The sequence below is a fragment of the Triticum aestivum genome, chromosome 7A (genome assembly GCF_018294505.1).
Source record: "Triticum aestivum cultivar Chinese Spring chromosome 7A, IWGSC CS RefSeq v2.1, whole genome shotgun sequence".
Classification (NCBI taxonomy): domain Eukaryota; kingdom Viridiplantae; phylum Streptophyta; class Magnoliopsida; order Poales; family Poaceae; genus Triticum; species Triticum aestivum.
Window position 1 is genome coordinate 578,326,083 of NC_057812.1, and position 12,403 is coordinate 578,338,485.

The following is a 12,403-nucleotide window of genomic DNA, read 5'->3' on the forward strand; positions in this document are numbered from 1 at the left end:
AAAGACCTCCGAGAGGCCAGCATTCAACATAGTTTGGATACACCCTCAGTGGGTGGAACTGCGAAAACTTAATGAAGATTGTTCAAAAGACAACAAGCAGGAAAGATAAAGACAGCAGGTCAAACTGGCGGAGCGATCGATGAGCCGGACTGGTTGGCAGAAATGGTCGTGCCGGCTGAAGGAGCGGCCGGCTGGCGAACTTCGCCTTGGTCACCGCCTCCCGTAGAGGGCGCGCTTCCACGCGCCTCGTTGCTGGAGGCACGGTCGGCCTGAGGTCGGCCGGTTGTTCCACCAACCGGCTCGACGTCTTCGCCATCCACCTCTTCGTCATCCTCGCCCTCGTCACTGGAGGCAATCTCCTCCGCCGAGTCCTCGCCCACCGCCGGGTTCAGCCCAAACCACTCCTCCGGCTGAGCAACACCGTCATCATTGATTTCGGGTGCGAAAACGCTGATGTCGGTGCACTCGGTGATCGTCGAAGCCTGCTGGGCGATAGCCGGCCTCACCTCCTCCAGCTCGGTGTCGGCCTCCATCCGCCAAGTGCGCAATTGGTCCAGGCTCAGCCCTGGGTACCAAGCCCAAACGAACTCCAACGCCCGCCCGGCTCTGAGACGGGCCGCCGACGCCTTCCAAGCCTCAAAGCGACCGACTGTGACCTCTAGCCTGTCGGCAGTTCGGCTTGGGGTGCGGGGGATCGTCTCGCCGGGCCAGAGGGCGGCCAACACTTGCGCCCTGGCACGTTGGAGCCGACGAAGCATCCGATGAGCCGGCTGCAACTGTGCCTGGACAGCCAAGAGCTGCTCCTCAAGCGTCCGGTTCGCATCCGGCGCGATGTTGGCCCCCGCCTGACGGCGCGCCTCGCGATGGGCCTCAATGCTTTGGGCGGCGAAGGCGAAGTAGCCGGGGAAGTAGTCTGCACCAAAAAAACAAGCAGCAACTCAAGTTAAGCCAAAAACCCAGGCGGCAAGGGGCAGGAGAGGGGCGACGAAGGCGGCTTACCGTCGATCAAACCCTCGATCCGGCCGAATCCTTCATCCAGGGCTCGTCGGGTCTTAGCCCAGCTCGCCGCCTCGGTCTCATACTCTGCCTTCAGGGCGGCTTTGCTATCCTGCGCCGCCTGCAGGGCCGCCCTGTGGCTCTTCTCCTGGTCGGCCAGCTTCTTGGCCAGGTGATCACGCTCCTGGACCGAGGCAGCGTACTCGGCGTCCTTGGTATGAAGGGCGGCCTTCGCTTCGCCGAGCTCCCTCCTCAAGTCGGCGTTGGCCCCTGAAGACAAGGAAAAAGAAAAACCAATAAGGAAAGAGTCGTCAAGAAAGATCCGACCCGACTGCTCAGCAGTCGGCCCGAATCTCGGGGACTACACCCAGTGGGTGCGCTGACGCACCCCCATAGGAGACAGACAAGATCGAATACTTACTTCGGCTGTCGGCCAGGTCATCGGTCCTCTGGCTCAACTCCCGAGCCTGGGAGTTGAAGGCGGCGGCACGGAGGTTGTGATATTCCTGGAAATTCAGACAAGAGGCAAAAATAAGGTAGCCGTCAAGAAAGATCCGACCCGACTGCGCAGCAGTCGGCCCGAATCTCGGGGACTACACCCAGTGGGTGTGCTGACGCGCCCCCACGGAAGAAATTAAGAGAGCAAAGCAGCCATGAACGAAGGACTCTCCCGGATGGTGGCTCGCGTCGACAAGAACTCCTGGGTGAACTGTTGCAGCAGGGAGGCCTGAGCTTGCAGCCAGCTCCGAACCCCTTGAGCTGCCACATCCAGCTCGCCAGTCCCCCGCTGGGAGTCCACTTGGACGTGGCAGTGCTGGCCGCTTCCAGATCTTCCGCCGACTGGCCTACGCCCGCGACTCGGCGCAACTCCGGTGGAGCGGCGCCTCCCCCTGCGCGCCGGCCCGACGCCGGCTGCACCTCGAAGCCGGCTCTGTTCTCCGGCTCACCCCCGGTCGGCCCCTCTGGCGCCGCTGATGATTGGCCGCCTTGGCCCGCTCCGGTTGGCGCTGCTGGCGGCGCTTTCCTCGCAAAGGCCACGGGGTCCTCCCCCCTTTCCATCAGCGGCGGGTCTTGGACGATCTCCTCCGCCAAGGGCAATGGGGTGTCGGGGGCCACGGCTCGGAGGGGAATGGCGAGCAGCGGAGGCTGGTTGCGCGAACCCTCCACCTCCGGCTCCGCGGTCGCCGCCTCCGTCTGGGCCTTGGCTGCCGCGTCGGCCTGCTCCCTTGCCGCCTGGGCGGCCGCTTTCTCTGCCGCCTCACGCTCCTCCCGCGCTTCACGGGCGTTCCACTCTGTGGCCTCCCTGAGGTCGGCGCGTGGGTCCACGCGGTGGGAGCTTGAAGAACCTCCAGTCGGCCCAACTACGGAGCCGCCCGGACCATGCTCAAGGGAAAGCGGCGCCCTGCCCAGCAAGCGGAAGAAATTAAGAAGAATGCTCGAACAAGAAGAGAATGATGAAGAGCATGCGACAAGGCAATTGACGACTTACGCTGAGACCGCCTGAGGCTGCTTCACCGCCTTGCGGAAGCGGGCCGCTTTCGCGGCCGCCTCGTCTCGCTTGGTCGCCGCGGTGGAGGCTTTGGACTTCTTTGGCCGACTGCCGAAGAAGCCTGAAGCGGCCCGGCACTTCTGTGCGCCACCATCGGCAGCCGGCGCGATGGACGAGCCTGCGCCCTGATGATCGGCCGCCGGCTGGCGATGCGGGGCGACTTCGGCTTCGGCATCGTCCGGCCACTCCTCGAAGCTCGCGGTGAGCCTTGAGCCCCCGGGCTCGGTGTCATCCCCCATGACGGCGTCTTCCATGGCGGCCGCCCCCAAGTCCGGATCGTCGACGTCGTCCGCCATGCGGTCGGGGGCATACTGGCGTTCTATCCCCGCTGACCCAGTCGTCGGTGGGAGAAGGGGGTTCTGCTAAGAAGAACCGACTAATCAGAAGTCGGCCGTCATAAAGCCGACTACCAACAAAAAGAAGGAAGAAAAGAAAACTTACCACGGGCGGAGGGTTGGCGCGAGAATACGACGCCTTGCCGTATCGCCAGTCTTCGGCGAGCTTGCAATTTGAGATGTAATTTACCATATACGATACCTCCGCATGAGGCATCTCCCTGGTGCTCAGCCGACTTGGGTCGAAGCGGCCGCTCATCTGGCACATCATGTGGGGCCGGCTTTGGAGAGGAGATATTCGGTGCTCCATGAAGGCGGCCACCAAGTCGGCCCCATTCAGGTTTTCCGACTGGATCATCACCCGAAGCCGGGAGACAGCGGCGTTCCCGGCCTGAGACAGTGACCGGGACCGGAAACTCCATGAGGGCTGCCTCCCAGCCGGCGGGCCGGCTACGTAAGCCGGCAGGTTGACGTGATCCCCTTGCTCCACGACGTTCTTCACGTAGAAATATGATTTCTGCCAGATCTTCACCGACTGGATCAGGGGGATGGGCGGGAATGGGTTGTTCTCGCTCGCCCTCCTCATGGCGATGAAGGCCCCGCAGGGGGTGGGCACGCCTGCGACGACGGTGCCGGGCTTGCTCTGGAAGATCTCCCCCCAGAGCTCCAGCGTGGGGAGCAGCCCCAAGAAACCTTCGCAGAGGGAGACGAAGGCCGACAGCAGCATCACCGCATTGGGCGTGAGGTGATGCGGCTGAAGGTTGTAAAACTCGAGGAAGTAGCGCAGGAATCCGCTCGCCGGAAGGCCGAAGCCGCGCAGGAAGTGCGAGCGGAAGACGACCCGCTCGCCCTCCTCCGGCGCCGGTGAAATCTCCATCTTCGGCGCCAAGCGGACCCGCACGAGGTTGGCGTCGGGCAGGCGCCGAGTCTGGCGGAGGAATTCAACGTGGTCCTCATGGACGTTGGAGCCATCCCACGAGCTTGACAGCGCCATGGGAGCGAGACTATGGGGAGGCGCGGCGGCGCTGAGACGGGAGGCTGCGGCGGCAACAAGAAGAAGAAACGAGGACGAGAGGGGGCGGAGCGAGAGGAAGCGTGCGAACCTCTGTCGCTCCCCCTCCTCCCCCTACTTATAGGCTCGCGTGGCGGAGCTGAGGAGGCGCGGCGTGGGGAAACGTGGGGATCAATCGTGCCCACTCCCCCATGTCCTACGCTTGTTGCGCCCTAATGGCGAAATAAAATCGCCACGGGAAGGCGAGCGGTCCACCTGGGCCGCAGAAGATCAGCGTTCAGGCCGAGGCCTAGGAGTGGCGGGCCCGGGCCTGCAGTGGCGTCCCGTCGCGCGCGTGCGACGGCAGGGTCTCACTGCCACGTGGCCCGTGGGAGGGCCCACGGTTAGCACGCGGGTCGACCACTTTCCTGCCTGCAAGACGCAGGGCTCCCCGAAATCGGCATACATCAGCAAAGCCGGCTCTTCAGGATAGGAAGCTGACCAAGCTTCTCGCCCCTTTATTCGCCTCGAAGCTCGATCAGCTTCGGGGACTACTGTCGGAGTAAATAGCCACGGGTAGCCTAGCCGACTTCCCCTGGCCCTTTTGAAAAATCACGAGCCCGTCCGGCTCTCAAGAATCCAAGACATGGAGCCGCCTTCCCCTTGCTGGCTGCCACCCAGGCCGGCTTTCGGAAGGCGGTCCGACTTTAGCCCTCATGAAGGAAGCCATGGGAGGGCCGACTTCGGGAAGCCGGCCAGGGGAAGGCCGACTTCAAGAAGCCGGCTCCCATAAAGCGGTCGAGACCGTACCCTCAAAGTTTGCACCCACCTAACGGCAGTGCGACGGGGCGTGGCTACAGTGAAGCCTGCCACCCCCGTATCCCGGAGCACGCCTGGCACAGTGCGCCGTACGGAGTAGCCATGACCCGTCCGGCGCGGCAATGTTGCCATGTTGACCCTGATGTCACCCACGACGGGCCGCCAGCATGGCCCACAGACGGTGGGCCCCTTCGGGCAGTGAGACGCCCGAAGGCGGCCACGCCTCCAACCAGTCGGCCCAAGACAGAGCCGGCTCCCCGCAGCCGGCTTGCCACCTCCCTCGAAGGAGACGCTCCATGAAGGAGACAAGACGCGGTGAGGCTACAGCAATCGCTCGACGGCGGCGGCACTGTAGCCATGCCAACCGCGACGAAGCTAACGTCACCAAGATGAAGCCACAGTAACCAGCCGCCGACCAGGCCCTGGACAGTGGGGCCTGCCTGTCGACCAAGGGGCCAGCAGCCGGCGGGACCCACTAGTCGGCGGGCCCCAGCAGCTGGCGCAGAAGCGGGCGAGCGCAGTCACAGACAGCTTGGCCCCGCGCCTAGTCGGATTACCATTGTACCCCTGGGGGGTGGGCCTATATAAACCCCTCAGGGCACCCATGCAAAGGGTTCGACCCCCTGCTAGTCTTAGACACCACACAAGGAGAGGAAGCAGGCTAGCCGTGCCCTTCTTCCTCCTCCCACCAAACATCTCAACGAGCATTGTGTAGCTACTTGTTCATCTGGTGATCATGCGGAGACCCCGCAGAGCAGCATTAGGGGTTAGGGATGGCAATGGGTCGGGTTTGGGGCGGGTGAAGCTGGTCCAAATCCAACTCATGACCCATCTTCCTACCCTCTACCCATCCACCAAATTATCCGTGGGCACAAGTTGTGCCCATGCCCAAACCCGCTGGATACCCACGTACCCATGGAGCTCCATGGCCATAGAAAAGTCAGCATGAAGCATTTCCAAAGATCAAATTAACTCATCATCATTCACTCACAAATGACAACATAAGCTACATTCATAATTAGGCAACAAGTAATACGATGAGTCCTTAAGTGTGACATACCAAAGGTTGATTCTGCAGCATATGGCTCATGGCACAAGTTGCATATTTCCTGCCATTTCCCATTGATTTGCTCTTTGTACTATCACAGCATATGGCCCCACATGTCATACGGGTATCCATTGGATATCCATGGAGCACAAACTATAACCATGCCCAACCCGGCTGTTCGTGGGTATCCATATCCATGGACCCATGGGCAGAAATGTGCTCCATACCCTTGCCCAACCGGGTCGGGTATCCATGGGTATCCAGATCCATGGATAAAATTGCCATCCCTAGTAGGGGTGTTATCTCCACAGAGAGCCCCGAAGCTGGGTAAGATCCGCCGGCGTGCATGTCTTTGCCTTATCCCGTTTCCAGGCACTGGCGATGTCTTACTGGCTCCCACAATGATAAGCCACCCGTTGGCATATGTCGCACCTACCACCCGACAGTGGCCGTGAAGGGATTGACAACCCCTTTATCGCATTGGTTGCGAGGTTCTTATTTGTTTGTGTAGGTATGAGGTGACTCGCGCGTGGTCTCCTACTGGATTGATACCTTGGTTCTCAAAAAATGAGGAAATTCCTTACGCTGCTTTACTGCATCACCCTTTCCTCTTCAAGGGAAAACCAACACAGTGCTCAAGAGGTAGCAAGAAGGATTTCTGGCACCGTTGCCGGGGAGATCTACGTCAAGTCAAGACATACCAATTACCCATCACAACTCTTATCCTTCGCATTACATTATTTGCCATTTGCCTCTCGTTTTCTTCTCCCCACCTTCACCCTTGCCGTTTTATTTGCCCCCTTTTCCTTTCGCCCTCTCTTTCCTTCACTTTTTCTATGCTTGTTTGCTTGTGTGTTTTATGCTTGTCACGATGGCTCAAGATAATACTAAATTGTGTGACTTTACCAATACCAACAATAGTGATTTTATTAGCACTCCGATTGCTCCTCTTACCGATGCTGAATCTTGTGAAATTAATACTGCTTTGCTGAATCTTGTCATGAAAGATCCATTTTCTGGCCTTCCCAGTGAAGATGCCGCTACCCATCTAAACAACTTTGTTGATTTGTGTGATATGCAAAAGAAGAAAGATGTGGATAATTATATTGTTAAACTTAAGCTATTTCCGTTTACGCTTAGAGATCGTGTTAAAGCGTGTTCTTCTAGTTTTCATGATAATAAGGATGAAGATCTAAGAGTGATTGATGTGTCCCTATTAAATCTTTGTTTTTCAATATGAATCTTGATAATGATGGGACTGGAGATGAGTCAACTTCAGTTAGAAGGCGTCCCAATAATTCGGAGTTTTTAGATCTTGATGCAAAATTTGGTAAAAGTGGGATTGAAGAGGTTAAAACTTTACATAGCAATGAACCCACTATCTTGGATTTCAAGGAATTTAATTATGATAAATGCTCTTTGACAGATTGTATTTCCTTGTTGCAATCCGTGCTAAATTCTCCTCATGCTTATAGTCAAAATAAAGCTTTTACTAAACATATCGTTGATGCTTTGATGCAATCTTATGAGGAAAAACTCAAGTTGGAAGTTTCTATCCCTAGAAAACTTTATGATGAGTGGGAAGCTACAATTAAAATTAAAATTGAAGATGATGAATGCTATGCTTTGTGTGACTTGGGTGCTAGTGTTTCCACGATCCCAAAAACTTTGTGTGATTTGCTAGGTTTCCGTGAATTTGATGATTGTTCTTTAAACTTGCACCTTGCGGATTCCACTATTAAGAAACCTATGGGAAAGATTAATGATGCTCTTATTGTTGCAAATATGAATTATGTGCCCATAGATTTCATTGTTCTTGATATAGATTACAATCCTTCATGTCCTATTATTCTTGGCAGACCTTTCCTAGAACAATTGGTGCAATTATTGATATGAAGGAAAGGAATATTAAATTCCAATTTCCGTTAAGGAAAGGCATGGAACACTTCCCCACAAAGAAAATTAAATTACCATATGAATCTATTATGAGAGACACTTATGGATTGCCTACCAAAGATGGCAATACCTATATCTATCTTCACTTTTATGCCTAGCTAGGGGCGTTAAACGATAGCGCTTGTTGGGAGGCAACCCAATTTTATTTTTATTCCTTGCTTTTTGCTCCTGTTTAGTAATAAATAATTTATCTATACTCTGTTTTGGTTGTGTTTTTTGTGTTCAATTAGTGTTTTGTGCCAAGTAGAACCGTTGTGAAGACTTGGGGAAAGTCGTTTTGATCCTGCTGTAAAAAACAGAAACTTTAGCGCTCACGAGAATTGCTGCCATTTTTTATTGGAGAGTGCTATTTAGTTAATTATTTGTGAAGATGATTAATAGATAAATTACTCACGTCCAGAAATTTATTTAAGAATTTTTGGGGTTCCAGAAGTTTGCGTTAGTTACAGATTACTACAGACTGTTCTGTTTTTGACAGATTCTGTTTTTCATGTGTGGTTTGCTTATTTTGATGAATCTATGGCTAGTAAAAGAGGTTATAAACCATATATAAGTTGGAATACAGTAGGTTTAACACCAATATAAATAAATAATGAGTTTGTTACAGTACCTTGAAGTTGTGTTTTGTTTTCTTTCGCTCACGGAGCTCACGAGATTTTTCTGTTAAGTTTTGTGTTGTGAAGTTTTTAAGTTTTTGGGTAAAGATTTGATGGATTATGGAACAAGGAGTGGCAAAGAGCCTAAACTTGGGGATGCCCATGGCACCCCAAGTTAAAATACAAGGACACCAAAAAGCCTAAGCTTGGGATGCCCCGGAAGGCATCCCCTCTTTTGTCTTCGTTCATCGGTAACTTTACTTGGAGCTATATTTTTATTCGCCACATGATATGTGTTTTGCTTGGAGCGTCTTGTATGATTTGAGTCTTTGCTTTTTAGTTTACCACAATCATCCTTGCTGTATACACCTTTTTAGAGAGAAACACGTGAATTAGAATTTATTATAATACTCTATGTGCTTCACTTATATCTTTTGAGCTATATAGTTTTTGCTCTAGTGCTTCACTTATATCTTTTAGAGCACGGTGGTGGTTTTATTCTATAGAAATATTTGATCTCTCATGCTTCACTTATATTATTTTGAGATCCCTTTAGAACTACATGGCAATTTTCTTTTAGGCATAATAAAAACTTTCATACAAGTGCATTGAATACTAAGAGAAGTTTGATACTTGATGATTGTTTTGAGATATGGAGATGGTGATATTAGAGTCATGCTAGTTGAGTAGTTGTGAATTTGAGAAATACTTGTGTTGAATTTTATGATTCCCGTAGCATGCACGTATGGTGAACCGTTATGTGATGAAATCGGAGCATGATTTATTTATTGATTGCCTTCCTTATGAGTGTCGGTCGGGTATGAGCGATGGTCTTTTCCTACCAATCTATCCACAAAAGGAGCATGCGCGTAGTACTTTGTTTCGATAACTAATAAATTTTTGCAATAAGTATGTGAGTTCTTTATGACTAATGTTGAGTCCATGGATTATACGCACCCTCACCCTTCCACATTTGCTAGCTTCTCTAGTACCACGCAACTTTCGCCGGTACCATAAACCCACCATATACCTTCCTCAAAACAGCCACCATACCTACCTATTATGGCATTTCCATAGCCATTCCGATATATATTGCCATGCAACTTTCCACCGTTTCGTTGTTATGGCACGCTTCATCATTGTCATATTGCCATGCATGATCATGTAGTTGACATCTTATTTGTGGCAAAGCCACCATTCATAATTTTTTCATACATGTCACTCTTGATTCATTGCATATCCCGGTACACCGCCGGAGGCATTCACATAGAGTCATATTTTGTTCTAATTATTGAGTTGTAATTCTTGAGTTGTAAGTAAAAAAGAAGTGTGATGATCATCATAATTAGAGCATTGTCCCAGTGAGGAAAGGATGATGGAGACTAGGATTCCCCCACAAGTCGGGATGAGACTGCAGACAAAAAATAAAATAAAAAAAGTGAAAAGATGCCAAAAGAAAAAAAAGAAGGCCCAAAAAAAGGGAAAAAGAAAAAAATGTGAGAAAAAGAGAGAAGGGACAATGTTACTATCCTTTTTCCAGACTTGTGCTTCAAAGTAGCACCATGATCTTCATGATAGAGAGTCTCCTATGTTGTCACTTTCATAAACAAGTGGGAATTTTACATTATAGAACTTGGCTTGTATATTCCAATGATGGGCTTCCTCAAATTGCCCTAGGTCTTCGTGAGCAAGCAAGTTGGATGCACACCCACTTAGTTTCTTTTGTTGAGATTTCATACACTTATAGCTCCAGTGCATCTGTTGCATGGCAATCCCTACTCACTCACATTGATATCTATTAATGGGCATATCCATAGCCCGTTGATATGCCTAGTTGATGTGATACTATCTTCTTCTTTTTGTCTTCTCCACAACCACCATTCTATTCCACTATAGTGTTATATCCATGGCTCTTGCTCATATATTGCGTGAAGATTGAAAAAGTTTGAGAACATCAAAAGTATGAAACAATTGCTTGGCTTGTCATCGGGGTCGTGCATGATTTAATATTTTGTGTGATGAAGATAGAGCATAGCCAGACTATATGATTTTGTAGGGATAACTTTCTTTGGCCATGTTATTTTGAGAAGACATAATTGCTTAGTTAGTATGGTTGAAGTATTATAATTTCTATGTCAATATTAAAATTTTATCTTGAATCTTTCATATCTGAACATTCATGCCACAATAAAGAAAAATTACATTGAGAAATATGTTAGGAAGCATCCCACATCAAAAATTCTGTTTTTATCATTTACCTACTCGAGGACGAGCAGGAATTAAGCTTGGGGATGCTTGATACGTGTCCAACGTATCTATAATTTTTGATTGCTCCATGATATTATATTATCTATTTTGGATGTTAATGGGCTTATTTTTACACTTTTATATTATGTTCGGGACTAACCTATTAACCGGAGGCCCAGCCCAAATTACTGTTTTTGCCTATTTTAGAGTTTTGCCGAAAAGGAATATCAAACGGAATCCAAACGGAATGAAACCTTCGGGAGCGTTATTTTTGGAACAAACGTGATCCAGGAGACTTGGAGTGGACGTCAAGAAACAATCAAGGAGGCCACGAGGCAGGGGGCGCCCACCCCCTGGGCGCGCCCTCCACCCTCGTGGGGCCCTTGTTGCTCCACTGACCTACTTCTTCCTCCTATGTATATATCCATATACCCCGCTGTCGGTGTTCTGGGAATGGGGGTCCCCAGACTTGCCTGCCTGTGGCCTGCGGCGTGGCTCAAAGGGGGGCCCAGCGCGGCCCATCTTCACCAACACAAACCCAAGACCCTCGCGAGGGGCCAAGCCTCATGGGGCGGACGACGCGGAGCTTCCTCAGGCACGGCCTCGTTAGGCTGGCTCACGAGGAGGCGGAGAGATCAAGGCGGGGTACCTCACGAGGTGCCCGTGACGCAAGCCATGACGACCGGGGCGCCAGGCGGGTGCCAGCCCACGCAGTGTCCTCCCTTCCTCTTTGGTGCAAAGGGGGCAAGCGCAGCCGTGGAGTACCGAGGCATCAGGCAAAGGTTGCCATTTTGGTGCAACGAGACCAAGACCAGGAGGACTACGAGGCGGAGGTCACTTTGGGGCCCAAGACGGCATCATCACCAGAGCTTTGCGCAGGCGAAGACTATTTTTGTCAGGATAGTTGATACTAGCTGTCCCCCTTCAAATCAGCCCGCCATTGTTGGCTCCCTTCCCGCTCGATATTTGGGAAGAGGACCACGGCCTCTATAAATAGGACCAGCCACCCACAGAGCCAGGGGAGCTGAGCCGGAGGGTTGGAAGGTTAGAGAAGATCGGAAAGAGAGAGAGAGAGAGAGAGAGAAAGGTGACTGAGCTCCTCCCAGTAGTCCATCGCCCTAGCCAAGAACAGACCCTCGTGAGGCTTTTCTTCCTTGTATTGTTCGTCATCACCAGCCCAAGGGCCAATCCACCAAACCACACACTGGAGTAGGGTATTACACCACAACGGTGGCCCGAACCAGTATAAACCCTGTGTCTCTTGCGTTGTTCTTTCTTTAGTTCAGATCCTAGCAAGGCAGAGGGGTGCAGGAAGGTAGGAGGCGAAATCTCCGCACGCACCCCAGTGTTCGAACCTCAAGGATTTGCCGGAACCCGAAATCCGACATTTGGCGCGCAGGTAGGGGTGCGCCGGGATTCGTCTTCCACCACCCCATTCTCCTCTGACCATCACGCCCATGTCTGACGCTCTTCGGGCCCGCGCCGAGCGCCGGGCTGCGCTCTCTTCCCGCGTCGCCCAGACGGCCCCTATCGGCGGGCGTCCTCGCCGTTCCCCGTCACCTGCCGTCAACGCTGCCACCGGCCCGGCGGGGGACGAGCAGCGAGCATCGTCCCAGCATCAGTCCGTGCGGCAAGACGGCCGCACCGCAACTCCCTCGCTCACCCCAGCTGGTTCTTCGTCCCACGCGCTCCGCGCGCCCATGGAGCCCCGCAACCTCTCCCCCGCCCATCCCGCTGCACCAACACCCCCGGTCATCGCGGCCCTCTTGGGCGGCTCTCAGGCGCCGCCTACAAGTCACCACGTCAAGTTGTTCATCCGCCGGGTCAGCGCCGCTTCCACGCGGCAGGGGGCTCCCCTGGACCGGG